Below are 13,781 nucleotides of genomic sequence, written 5' to 3'. Positions count from 1 at the left end.
GGGAAATAGTTGTCCTTGTAGATGATATAACTTGTGTCATTTCACTTTCACAAAAAGGTAGAACCCACACATTTTTTTTTGTCACTCTCTATTTTCTTTTTTTCTATTTCTTTCTCTCACTTAAAATGACATAACTTTACATGGTTTAAAATGATACATATTTTTCCCTTTTTTATTATATTAATTTCAAATCCAAATAATTTTTCTTTTATAAACATGGTATCTATGCGTTCAGATTGTGTATGCGACTTGGGCAAAAATGATCGTGTATCATCTGTCATGTGAATGCTGTATGAGATGTGTATGATGGTATTTACATTCAAGTCGCGTCGCGTTCAAAATAATGCGTCTCTTGTAGTGTATGATGACGCGTGATAAGCATACACTTATTTTTGCGTAAGTCGGATATTATCCCATCCTTGACTAGAACACATACACGCTGTATTTTTTTGAATTTGAAATCAATGGTTAAATATTTCTAATGAATGAGTCAAAAGGCAACAAATAAAAAAATAAAAAAAATAAAAATAGTGTAGTAAAGAAAACCGAGCCTCTTTTTTTCTGCTTTTTGTAAGTTTTTTATTATTTTTTTCTCGTTTCCCTGACTGTGCTTCCTTGATGATCAGTTCAGCATAGAAATACACCTTATTACAATAATAGCTAGTGGAGTGGGGTTCGGATTCTTACAGCCTGTCCTTATTGATCCCAGAAAACTAAGATGTGTCCATTTCATATGAGAACAAAGTAATAATAAGTTAAGAAACTCAAGTTAAAAAAGGAAAAGAAGAAGAAGAAGACAGTAGATAAACTTTGACAAAATTTAAGTTCAACTTATAACCATAAATGTTGTTATATTAAAGATAAAATATTATTATATTAGAAATAATAATAGAATTGTATTGAAGATTCTACTTTCATTATTTTCAACGCACAAATATTGTACACGATATATATGTACGCGCACGAAAATACATTTGTATTTAAATTTTTTTATTTTTTTTGGTAATCTATTTGTATTTAAAATTTAAATTAAATAATAACAATACAATAAATGATAGTATAATTCCCCGATTTAATGATGATGAGAATATTTCCCGTACATCAAAATAAACTTACTTGTATTTGGTGATAATAGTTGAAAAAATATCGATTCTATAATTAATTAACGCGTATATAAGTAGTGCATTGAGTAAATTACTTGCAAGCTCCAACTAGCTGCAACAAAACAAAATATTTATATTCATGTGGTAAAACATGAATTTTTTTATGTAAACGACTAATAAAATTTTAGGAGGTTGTGTTATGATCTTCATTTTGCTTAGGATTTTTTGTATGAAATATAAACATCATGCAAAATAGTGCATTGATGTATATTCATTTCCCCTATTTATTCATGGAGTCCTACACAAGAATATGTACTCTATTAAAAATGAAAAGAATTATTGATATTCTCATGTTTTTCCAAGAGTTCATGTTTTGATCTTTTTTTTTTTTGGAGTTACCCAACCCTAATTATCTCTTTGAGACGAGTTGGCTCCCTCCGGTATGTTTTGATCTTTCTATGTCTTACCTCTTCATTTCATGTTTTTTCTATTTTCTCTCTTTACCTCATAACACATTATCATCATAATTAACTCTCTAAGGGATCATTTGGTGGACAGGATAGGATAAGAGAGTTGGATAAGGATAGGATAAGATATGGACACATATCATATCTTGTGTTTGATGTGCATTGGATTAGCAATGTGACGAGATTATGCTATCCTATCACGTGTTTGATTTGAGGTGCACCAAATATCATGAGGATATGATATAAATAGACTAAAATACCTTTTTTTAAAAAATATCATATAAATTATTATATATTAATTTTAAATTTATTTATACAATTCTAACAATTATAATTTTAGACAAAATATTTTAAATTAATTTTTTTATCCTCTATATTGTATGTACATCATGCAAAAATCATGACTCATTTAACTACTTACTTTTGTATCATTCAAAAATCATGTTTCATTCATTCAAAAAGGCGTGACAATGAAATACATAATACAAATAAAATTACAAAATACAAGTAAAATTATAAATAAAGAACACATGTTCTTCAACACTTACTAGTCCATCCTCTTTTAATCTACCATTATTTTCAAGGAGGACACATAACAAACGAAATGACCTAATATCCATGCGAAGTTGATCAACACAAGTTTGATCGTCATGATTCAGCAATCTATCTAGAAACTCTCCCCTAAGCCTTTCTCTAATAATTGGTTGCTGCCTAAGATTATAATTTTCATGCCACCATAGTGCAAAATGACTCACTTCCATTAAAATTCTAATACAAACCCAAACCATATGGAAAAACATTTGCTCCAAAATTAAATCTGATATAATGTCAAAATGCTCCTCCGAATCATGTCAACCTGTGCATAGAAAAAATAATGTCATCGAAAGCGGGATTTTTTAAAAACATCAGCAATACATTCAATTACCGCAATGACCAAATAATGCAAGTCTCACTCGGGAGGAAACTGCTGTAAAACAGAATAATATCAAGGGGAGGTTCTATCGCTAGATAAGCAGCAACATTCTTGACTCTTTGTGTGCACAGATTAATTTCATTCAGAACCATAAGTCATAAATGGAATTATCACTAGAACAAGTCATCTTTATTTTATTTTTTCTATTTCTTTTATGCAGCAGGTGGACATTCCATAACCACCTTGTTTGTATATGGAATTACATTTGAACCCAAGAAAAAAATAACTTCAAAACTAATTAACCATTTAACAATAATTTATATCTATATAAGGTTTCAATAATTTATATAAAATATTATCACCTTTTAATAAATGTAATTGATCAAAACCAATAAACTGCAAAAACATGTTCATCTAAAATTTACATAAATTAGAAGGGGAATAGGGTTATAGATATAGGCCTAATAGTGAACCCGTTTCTTATTGAAAAGGAATGAACATGGATAATATTTTCATTAGCAACTTTGATCAAACAATTGATATGCAAGTGTACGAAACCGCTTCTGAGACTCCATTTGGTAAACCCATTATGTGTTGGAATTTATGTTGACAATCTATTGGTTATGAATAAGAAGTGGGTTAAGGAAGAAAAGAGAAAAGAGAAGTTGAAGGGGTGTGCGGGTTTAAGAAGTCCCACATTAGACAACTAGTAGGAGGTGGGTGAGTTTATAAGCTCTCACCTCACACTCCTAAATTAGCCCTTGGGTCACTACACATTTTGTGGAGAGGGAGGAGCTAGGTGGGCTTAGGTCCAACACACGTGCGCGAGCGCCGCCGTCCGTCTAGCCTAAATTATTTTTTTAATTTTTTGTCCAAAATGCCCCTGTGACTATCCGTTGTTTCCCTCCAATTTTTCAAACCCAAACATTTCTACCCGCCAGTTTTTTGAGTATTTTTGAATCGAACCGGTTCTTACCTTTCGCGAACCGGTCACCGGTTGTGTCTGCTCACCGAACCGGTCACTGGTTGTACACCCGTTCGCGGTCATCAGTCACAGCAGTTTGCCGGCGGTGGTTCATCGTGACCAGTAAGTATCTATAAATAGACACTGACCCCCCAGAAATTCAATCCGATTTTTGCACTGAAACTCTTGGCGGATTTTTCCTTCCTCCAGTTTTGCATATTTTCGTTCTTCCTCCGATGTAATCCCTCTGGCATATTGTTGTGTTCGTTTTGGCTGTTGATTGGTAGTGCCACCACTCTTCAGACGAAATTCGTTCTATCCTGGGAGACAAGTGTCCCTCAACCTTTGGCATCAGTGAGGGGGAAAATTGTCTTAAGGAGACACGTTCTGTGGGCTCGGATTTAATTCCTAATTCTGCATTCATTCTTCATCTGTTTGTTCCATACTAGTGACAACAAGTAAGTCTGTTCTAATTTTTCATTATTGCACAGTGATAATTCTGATCATTTATCTCTTCTGCTTTATACATGAGTTCAAACCTCTTAGTGATATAATATCACTCATTGTCTTCAATAACACTATGATGGTACAGGTAAAATAAGTTTAGATTGAAGGAACAAGGAAGTATGTGATTGAATTGATGTAGATAAAGAAAGGGAAGCATACCTGAGGTTAAGGTGAATGTATGAATTGCACACCTTCGAACTCTGATACCTTGCTCAACAGAAGATATGCAATCCCCTAGGGTCAAACAAAACAACCACTTTGTGAATGACATATTTTCGATTTACGACCATAAATTATTAGAACTCAAATAACATCATCTTCATTATGCTTGGTGATTTGTGTAATCTTCTAATTCTAAACATACCCACAACCCAGAAATAAAGTTTTAAAAAATGCACAGCCACATACCTTGATGGTTCACCTCGCAGTGGCTGAGAGATTTATGTCTAAAGGTTGGGAAGAGAAGTTGTGTGGTTGAGCTCTGAACTCATGATGATGTTTTCCATTTTGAGTTGAGCATAGAAGACGATAGTAGAGGAGAAGCGTTTGTCACGTTGCAAGGATGTATTGGAAAAAATAAAAATAAAAATTTCCTTATCCTATCCTGACACTTTCTAACCCAAGCCTCCCATGGGATAACTAATTAGGATTTGGGTAGGATAAGAAAAACCAACCAGATAACTATATCTTATCTGTGACATACCAAACAATTGATATAGCAGAACCTCTCGTATTTCTTTTCACGCATGAGCATCTTGCAACTAAATGATTGATTTGATCAAGTTGAAGATTATATTGAAAGAGTAACATATATTTTATCATATTCTTTTGGATTAATTCACATCTCAAATATTTATTATGGCTTTCTTCATGTTATTTATAATATAAATGGGTTTTTGTATTTCATTCATGGTCATGGAAATTCTATTGTCAAATATTATTGCCTAACACATTTGTCTTGTATTGAATTCACAATTTGATAAATTCCATCACAGATTTCATTTTAAGCATCCTAGAAGAGTTGCACAAATATTAATGGTTTCCCTGACCATAACTGAAAAGATTTGTTCCAACTTTACAATAATTTAAATCTCTCGAATATGCTCAAGCAACAGCCATATCAAGATAAATTGTTCAAGAAATATTTTGAATCAAGTTTACGCATTTTTGCGCTTGAATACAAGAACTATCTTTTATGGACTATTATATTGAGATCTATCTTATTGCAAATAACTGCATGGAAACTGAGCAGGTGGAGGTGAGAACATATGTTCAATTCTCCCCAGTATCATTTTATGGAGGGGTTTAAAACTTTAATACTGGACCCGCCCCGAACAGGATTGCCTTTAGGGGTGCTAAACAAATCAGGGGTCTTTGGCTCGGCTCGTGATGGCCTGAGCTTACATATCTAAAATTGATTGTTGGAACCAGGCTTGGACTTGTATGAAAGCTCGTTTAATAAAAAGGTCTCAGGCTCCAATTGAAAAGCTCGGTCTAAGAGCCTCTCGGGCTAACCTAGTATATTAATTTTTATTTTTATTTTATATTTTTTATATTGCTTGTAATAGCTCTCTCTCTCTCTCTCCTCAATCCATTTCACTCCATTTTATTGGTTAAACAGACTTTTTGAATGATTTTGTTCTATATTATGTTGTTTGGATATACATTGAATTTATGAATATTTATGGAATTACTAGTCTTGTTGATTGTATATTCTGTTTGGATAAATTTTTATTGTCTTATTTTTTTTAAACAGACTAAACCAGGCTTTTATTTTTTGTAAATAAGTCAGGCCAGAGGCCGATAATAATATTCATAACAAGTAACAGGCTTGGTCAGACTGACACATTTAAACATAGGCTTAACATCTTAAGACCAAAGCTCAGCTCGGCTCGGCTCGGCCCATTAACACTCCTAATTGCCTTCCACGGAAGATACATGTGATTTATCCAAAAATAAAATAAAAATCTTATTGCAAATAATCTTGAAAAAAAAAAAAAATTTCTCCCAATGGGAGCATGCTAAGACAATGATATTTATTTGTCATCATTTCGTGCTACTTGAATAAGAGGTCTAAGATGGAGCTCCTGCACAGGAGGAAAATGAAGAAGAGGCTGTGGTGTTTGTAGTGTTTTGTCGTTTATTTATTTATTTTTTTCTCCAATGTTTTGGTTACATGTTTAATCCATACCACGAACATATGTTGCCTTGAATGTTATAGTATATACTGTATTTTTTTTTAAAGAAAAAAGAAAAGGTGAAGCGAACTCATTTAAGTTGGCATTGAAATTCACAATTATTTTTACCTATTTACGTTTCAAGAGTTAGTACGTGCTTAATTTGGTACAAAAGCCAATTTTAACTTTCATTTAGTATTTATTCAATTCATTATTTTATTTTATTTTATTTTCGTAATCATTCATTATATTTATTAAATAACATGGAGGTTCATAATTTATTAGTTTTTTTTAATTTATTTGGTGGTCATTGATAAAAGATAAGACTTCACGATGGAAACACGTACAAGATATTGAAAAAAGAATATTTTATATTTTTCAATACACCAAATCTATTAAAGGCAATACAAAAAGTTGAAAATACGAGCCTTATTATACCACTAACAGTAGCCCCATCAAGTCACCAATAAACACGCATGAATATTCATTAACTACTCATAACACCAACCATTATACTCCTAATAAACATCATCACACACAAAAATCAAGAAGCAATTGACTCTTCAACATTCAAACTAACAAAAGAAAATAAGCAGACATTTTAACATTTCCTCCCTTAAACTAATGTTTGCTAACATTCAGTTTAAAGCATATAGACAACTAATAATCTTCTTAGCTTATCGAATGACTCCACCTTGAGAGTTTTGGTGAATATATCAGCAATTTGATTCTCAATTCTACAAGTAGATAAGATCAATTGTTCCCTTATTACAAAGATCTCTTAAAAAATAACATCAATATGCTTGCTTCTTCCATGTAGCATAGATTCTTAGATAGTCTAATTGTTGAATTATTATCACACGTGATTTTTGTAGCTCTTGGTTGTTTGAATTGAAGCTCCTCAAGAATTTGCCTTAGCCAAATGGCTTGATACTCACAAGTTGTAGCAGCAACAAATTCAACTTCTGTGTTTAACAAAGTGACAATTGATTGCTTCTTCGATGCCCATGAAATAGCACCTGTACTAATCATAAAAACATAAAAAGACGTGCTTTTTCTATCATCTTGATGTCCAACATAATCACTATTAGTAATCCCATTAAATTAGATTTCACACCATTCTTGTAAAATATGCCAAAGTTTCTTGTTCCTTGTAAGTAGCAAAGGATTCTCTTGGCAGCTAACAAACGTATTTCTATAGGACTCTCCATATATTTGCTAATTGAACTCAAAGAAAAAAATGTGTTTGGCTTTGCTGCAGTGAGATACATTAAACTTCCAACAATTTGTTTGTAGAAGTTGTTGTCAACCTTCCTTCCTTCATGATCTTTGTGTAGCTTCAACCCACATTCAATTGGAGTGTGAACAGGATTATAATCCTTCATCTGAAATCAATCTAGAATATCTCCCACATATTTCTTTTGAGAAATAAAAAATTCATCACTTGGTTGTACTACACTTATACCAAGAAAGTAGTGCATTATACCAAGACCAGACATTTCAAACTCATTCATCATAGACCTTTTTAATTCTTCAAACATAAAATTATAATTTCCTGTGAATATGAGATCATCTACATATAAGTAAACAATGAGCATTTTTCCTTTATCACCAATCTTAACAAAAAAATATATGTTCATAAGCACACTTTGTAAAACCAACTTTAAGAAAATATGACTCAATATGATTATACCAAGCTCAGGGGGCTTGATTTAGTTCATAAAATTCCCTTTTCAATTTGTAAATTTTATGCTCATTTCCAACCTTCACATAACCATGGGTTATTCGATAAATATATATTCCTCCAAGTACCCATACAAGAATGTTGATTTGACATCTAGCTAGAAAATAGGTCAAGAATTTAATGCAACCACCAATCTGATTATATCATGTCTCGCAACAGGAGAAAAAATATCTATATAATCAATCTCATATTGCTGGTTGTACCTCTTAACAACCAAGCGTGCTTTGTGCTTGTCAATTTCACCACTTTGTTTTGAACACCCACTCCACACTAAATAGTTTTGTGATCATTTGAAAGATCAGTAAGCTCCCAAGTATCATTCCTCTTAATTGCATCAATTTCATTACCATCGCTTTTTGCCATTTTTCTTCTTTAACAACACTCTCAAAAGTCAAGGGATTGCATTATGAAAACAAACTGAATTGAGTACTTGGATGTTCAATTCCAGTTACCCTATAATCTTTCATCCAAGTAGGCCTTCTACTAACACAATGAAGAGGTTAAGTTTATTCTTTGTTGACTCCAACTACTATTGGTGAGGATCCAGTGGTTGGAGAATTCGCGGTGGATGAATTTTTAGGCATACTAGATGTTGAAATTCATTCTTGTTTATAATCAATGTCATAAAGAACTCGGGTAGGCGGTGTAATAACCCAAACCTGTAAATTGGGATTTTAGGAAGTTAATTAATAATTAAAAGAGAATAATTAAAAGGAAATTCTGATTTAGTTAAATTAATTCACCTTTTGAGAAAAATGTGAACAATGTCATTTTGGGGTAAAAAAATGTGTACCGACAAAATTACCCGAAAATTTAATATTTAATTAACGATTATTATTCCATAAATTTTATGAAGTCAAAATAACGACAAAAATACTTACGTTAAGATGGGTGGAGAATTAATGAGTGATTAGGTGAGTAATTACCCATTAGGTTAAGTGGGCACTCACTAATATGACCTAGACTTACACTCTCTTTCCTTTTTACTTCATTTTCTCACTTTGAGAAACCCTAGACAGCAGCCCCTCACTCCATTTTGATCAACCCTTTTCTGCCCTATCATAAGGATTCATCATCTTCTCTAAGAAACAAGCAAAAAACACCAACTAATTAGGTGGTTATCAGGCTATAAATTGGGCCCAAAGTCCTTGAGATGGTACTATTACAAATTTCGAACCTATTTCAAAAATTCGGCCATATCTGGAGTTATAGATATCGGTTTGACCCATTCTCAAGTGTTTTGAAAAGATAAAATTCTAAGCTAAAACTTTTATGAAGAAGTAGAAATCCAATTTTAATGTTTGAATAGATTAAATTGGTCATAAAGTTAAGACAATGGTGTTGTCATATTCACTAGGCAAGAACATATAACGTGAGCTAGAGAGCTCCAAATTGAGTGAGGCTTGAACATATGTAAAGCTAACTCAAAAATATTTAATTCTAGAAATTTCTAGAATTTTTACATAAGTCGATCAATCTTAGTTGAGTTTAAAGTCCCTTCCATGTTGTTGAAAGTTTGTGTAACGCCCGGCAACTTGCAAGATCAATGACTTTCGCCACAAACTAACATGAGACTTTTAAGTGTGCTTTGTCCTCACTCACACAATTTTTGGAAAAACTTTCCAGGAGGTCACCCATCTTATAATTGCTACAAGTCAAGCACGCTTAACTATGAAGTTCTTCTGTTCTGGGCTACCGAAAAGTATATGCATCTTGTTAGTATAGGTAGTACCAATTAATTCTTATAAGTTATCCCCAACTGTACCGTCCCATACCAGCATAGTCTCTAGAATCTCTCTCTTTCGGGTGTTGATTTGATTCATTCATGTACCCTCAGCTACAAGATTTGGCATGAGCCGCTCATTGTTCGTGCCCTTTGCACCGGTGATCACTGTTAGTACATAGGTATCCTAGAAAAAATCTGAGAGACAAATGGACCCATGTGCTTCTTTATTGTTATGAATAAATTTTATAAATAAAAGCATTACTTATCTTGTTTCATATTGCATGTCTCAAATATTGAATATGAGTAACTGGATAAAGCCCTTGGAATAGAACGGGTGTCACATTGAGGATCTGTGATAGGGATCACGATCATGAGGGCTCCATGACACCACACGTCCATTGCCATAAATATGTTCCTAGTCTAGAGATACCGATAATGGGCATTGGTGATCTCGGGTGAGACTAGCACAACTCAGCTACTTGTATGGAGATGCAAGGTAGGGTCATCGTGAACTACAGATATGGAGATGTCTTAGCTGACTCGTGGGTGGACCTATTAGAGAATAGCTCACATTGAATTGACCCACAAAGAGACACTACAAGGAAATCTCACAGATAGTATCAATAGATAATGTCTCTTATTATTTGGGTGTGTCTTTCCTTAGACTTGACGTTGTTATATAGTCTTGTGCTTTAGAAGGCTTGCTTTGATTGTATACCTTATCTTCCAGAAACATGGAGACTTGTAGGTATACTCTTGGGCATGCCCTAAGGACTCAGGACTAGTGTGACAAGCTGAAGGAATTCGTCAATCTCTGCGAGAGATTAGATTATCCGTACACCGGTGAAATCAGGATGACATTTACGGGACTCAGGAATCTATGCATAGTAAATGAGTCATGAGATGGCCCGCTCTTTAGAGTCCGTAAACAAAGATTCCCTGTTTCAGCAAAAGCTAACCCTAGATCGCAGGGGTTGATACATTTTCCTTGACCTAGGTCAATGGGATGAGTAATCGAGACGAAAGGATAATTCACACGATAACCAAATAGGTATAACAGGTTGATCATTCGATGAACTCAACTAGCTCTGACACAACAAAGCATTGCTAGTGCTCTGTGTTGTCAATAGATTGATTGGGCCTAATGGGCCCAAGCCCATTTATGCCAGTGGCTATGTTGGGTCTGATGGGTCGCACACAAATATCTTAAGTTATCTTGAATTCTAGCATATGTGGCTTGGGCCCAATAAGGAATAATAGGCCTAAGATGGAAAAGCCCACATATTGGGTCAAGAGAGGGTAGGTGGCATCATGGGCCAAGTTGGACTTGATCCATGATGTAACCTAATTAATTTAAATGTTACATTAATAAAATTAATTTGAATTCTAATTTTGAATTTTGAAATTGAAATTTGAATTTAAATAAAAATAATTTGAGTTCTAATTTCGAATTTGAATTTAAATAAAATTAATTTAAATTCTAATTTAAAATTTTGAATTTAAAATTTAAAATTTGAATTTAAATATAGTCATTAAATTAGATTTAATAAAGATGGAGAAAATAAAATAAACCAATCAATCTAATTGATTGGTCAAAATTAAGGAAACCAACTAATTAAATTAATTGGCTGAAATTGGGGAAACCAATCAATTAGATTGATTGGATAAAATTAAGAAAATCACCCAATAAGATTGAGATTTGATGAGGGCGTTGATTTGACCTAATCTTAGGTTAATGAGGCGCCACATATATATAACCTCTTTTCTTCCTTAATTTCGTAACTCTTCTTATCTAATTTTCTCTACCGAAATCCCAGCCAACACACACATTGAAATAGGTTGGGATACTGTGAAATTTTGTGATTATGGCCTCTTGGATATTGATTGTGCATTGGAGGACATTGTTGTAAAAGGTAAGCTTTCGTTCCTTGGGGTTAATCCCTTATTTGTTTCTCCAAACTCCATGGGAGGTTAGTTTATATATATATATATATATATATATATATATATATATGGGGAGGGATATTGTGACAACCAAGTTGTGTTACTACCAAGTGACTACCAAGTGACTACCAATCAATCTCACCGTTAGATCGATTATATGGATCCAACGGTTATATTTATTTTCATTTTTGTATGGTCATGATTCCCCAAATTTAATACTTTATATTTATTTTCACCTTTGTATGGTTATGATTTTCCATATTTAATGCTTTCACTTTAAATATGGGAAATCATGACCATACAAAGATGGAAATAAATATAACCGTTGGATCCACATAATCGATCTAACGGTGAGATTGATTGGTAGTTACTTGGTAGTAACACAACTTGATTGTCACAATATCATTCCCCTATATATATATATATATATATATATATATATATATAGTATGTTTTAGAACTGATTTGGTGATATAATGTGTTGATATATGGATGTGATGGTGTGTTTACCTACATGAGATGGTGATGCCTAAGTGTAGGGCATAAGGGGAATCCTTATGTTTTGGGTATGTTGTATGACGTTGCGTAATGCATACATTGTTCTCTGGCCAGTAGAATTATTTTTGCACACATTACATGATATATATTGCATTATATATTTTATTACTCTATTTATTACTGTTATACCTTAAGTGAACTTAGGGGCGGAGGAATCCTTCGAGGACCCCTAGTTTATTGAGATTGTTATCTCACCCCGTGTGGGGATGATATTTTCAGGTACTATGAGTGATAATGTTGGAGCATCTCGTGGCATAAGGCCGGATAGAGATCATAGCATGTAATGAGATATTTATTGCTGTCATTTTGGATTACATAGGAGACATGATGTTATATTTCTGATGAGCGTAGATGGTTGTCTATGCCATTAATATATTGAGTTTGTTTACTCTTGTTGGAGAACATATATAAGCTTATGTCAGTTGAGCATTTGTATTACTTGGGTCATTTGATGTTGTGATGTATGAAATATGTTTTATGGAATAAGTGGTAAAGCCTTGAAATGGCTTATGTTATGCATGATATATAAATGAAGGTCCATTAGGTGTTGTATGGATTCTATGGAGAATATGAACAGGTGCAGATAGATTACCTAGAAAGCATATAATGAAATTATAAAGAGTTAATTATGAAAGATTTTGGTAAAGATGTATGAAAGTAAATGACCTAGATAATGGATTACTAAGTATTATAAGCTAAGCTAAGTATGAATGTAATTTTGGTAATTAGATATCAAGTAAGATATGGACTAGGGCATGATGCCTAGAAACATGCTAAGTGGATGACTTAAAGTGATTAATGGTTAAAAGGTATGTCACCGGATGATTATTTGAATAATTAGGTAAATGACAATACATAATGAAAAATAAAAAGTTTATTCACCTTTTCATATTTTTAATTGTGAATCAATGAGTATAACTTCTGCAATTTATTAATTAAATATGTTGCGCTTAATATCATTCTGATGTTAACAAATCGGTCTGGAATAGGGTGTTACAGGCGGCTGCATATTCTAATCCCAAGTGTTTTCTTCATCAAAACAACATCATTGCCAAGCACAATCGTTTTTGTTAGTGGATTAAACAATTTATATTCTTTGAATGTATCACTTATGCCTAGAAAGACATATTTTTGAGCTTTGTCATCTAGTTTCTTCCTTTTCTCGTCCAGGAAATGAGATATACAATGCATCAAAAAATTCTAAAATGATTCACATTTGGTGTTATCCCACTCCAAGCATCTACCGGTGTCATGTTTCGAACAACAAAGGTTGGACTTCTATTCAAGACATGAATGCTCCAATTTACTGCTTTTGGCCAAAATATCTTTGGATCTCTTACTCTTTCCAACAAGCTTCTCACCGTGCTGAGGACGGTTCTGTTCTTACTCTCTAATACACAATTTTATTGTGGTGTATATGCAATTGTAAGCTCTTTTTGAATGTCATATCCTTCACAGAAGGCCTCAAACTCTTTTGAGAAATATTCACCACCACGATCTATACGAAGGGTCTGAATCGTCCTTCCAGTCTCATTCTCCACATGAAATTTAAAAGAGCCTCATAATGTGCATGGTCCAAGAGATGATTGAGAAAGACAATCAACATAATTACCAGTATCTTAGGCAGGAGTCTGGGAAGAAACCTTCTTAAGAAGAGCCTCATAATGTGCACTCAAAA

Source organism: Gastrolobium bilobum, unplaced genomic scaffold, assembly GCF_033153095.1.
Source record: "Gastrolobium bilobum isolate Gb01-03AN ecotype WA unplaced genomic scaffold, APGP_CSIRO_Gbil_v1 utg19275, whole genome shotgun sequence".
In the NCBI taxonomy this organism is placed as follows: domain Eukaryota; kingdom Viridiplantae; phylum Streptophyta; class Magnoliopsida; order Fabales; family Fabaceae; genus Gastrolobium; species Gastrolobium bilobum.
The sequence above is the reverse complement of the archived record's forward strand: the minus strand, read 5'-3'. Positions refer to the sequence as shown.